We start from the raw sequence: 1,545 nt of genomic DNA on the forward strand, positions 1-1,545 counted from the left end.
CAACTGTGTGCTGTGTTTTTCTTGCTGCATATACTAATGAAACGTATGTACTATCCACTGTTATATCAACCACTGAGGAAACTTTGATGGTTTTTGTTCTTTCAAAGATCATTAATCACCCAAACTATCTTTTAAGTGTGCTTTCATGCTATACATAAACTCTGAGCAACAGCTAGGAATGAAAAAGAACACTTGACGATGTGCACACAGCAAATATGCAGATGTGTTAGACCTACACGCCCCCACAAATAATCCAACTTAGCGCTTCTGCCAAAACATACAGAACACCAGGGAACGCAGAGAACATTCATGTAACATATGCAGAGCTGAATACGAGCACACAGCAGCTGACAGGCTTCAGGTCGACAGGTTTGCAGGGAGCGGTGGGGGGGTTTGGCGGAGTTTGAGGTGGTGTGACGCCGTTGCATCCTATCAGAAGAGGACTAGACTAATTTAATTTAGGGAAACATCTGGTTTAGACAACATAGCGACACACACGCACTTCATATGTTTACTTTCCGGGTGTCTCTTACAGGGGAACTTTTTCTCTTCCCCAACAGATTGATGGTTATAAAAACAAAACATCCTGAATGTACTGAGGGCGTGTGTGCATTTGTTAACACATGTGACTTTGTGCACAGCATCAGGGCAATACTGTAAACACTCCTTCCGCCCTGTGTCCAAACCAGCCGCTACATGAAGAACAAGTCTCCTTAAAGAAGAAGAAGAAGAAGAAGAAGAAGAAGAACCTTTATTAATCCCCCTAGGGGGAAATTCAGTTTTCACTCTGGCTTGTATTTTGTTTTTTTAATACACACACACGGTATACAAGTAGGTGCACACATGCACATGCAATACACACACAGTTATACACACTATACAGAATACACATGCACCTGGAGAGGGCCCGAGCGAAGAGGCTGCCAGTTTAGCCGGCGCCGGGGAGCAGTTGGGGGTTCGGTGCCTTGCTCAAGGGCACCTCGGCAGGGCCCAGGAGGTGAACTGGCACCTCTCTAGCTACCGAACCGGTGACCCTTCAGTCAAGTCCCTACAGACTGAGCCACTGCCGCCGTTCTTCTGTAGTTTCATATGTCAAAAACTCACTGTAGGTTTCAAGTTTGAACTCAAAACCAGTTTGGTCAACAAAGGGATTCCTGGGCCCTGCCATTGTATAGCCGTCTTTAACTTATAGTAGACCTTCTTAGGGGTATGGTCCAGGCTCAAGGGCGTATGGCACTCTCAACTCCAAATATCTGGAACAAACTACCAGAAATCTGCCGGTCCGCTGCAACTCTTACTACTTTTAAATCCAGGCTGAAGACTTTTCTTTTTGCCGCTGCTTTTAATTGAACTATTCACATCTTAAACTGCACTGTAACTTTTATCCATGTATTTTTTCTTTTAATGTTTATTTTATTATCTTTGCTTTTTAATGACTGTTTTTAAATGCCATTTTCTTAATATCTTTCATTTTTGTAAAGCACTTTGAATTGCCTTGTGTTGAAAGGTGCTATATAAATAAACTTGCCTTGCCTTTAGCTCAGA

This window comes from Trematomus bernacchii, unplaced genomic scaffold, assembly GCF_902827165.1.
Source record: "Trematomus bernacchii unplaced genomic scaffold, fTreBer1.1, whole genome shotgun sequence".
NCBI lineage: Eukaryota > Metazoa > Chordata > Actinopteri > Perciformes > Nototheniidae > Trematomus > Trematomus bernacchii.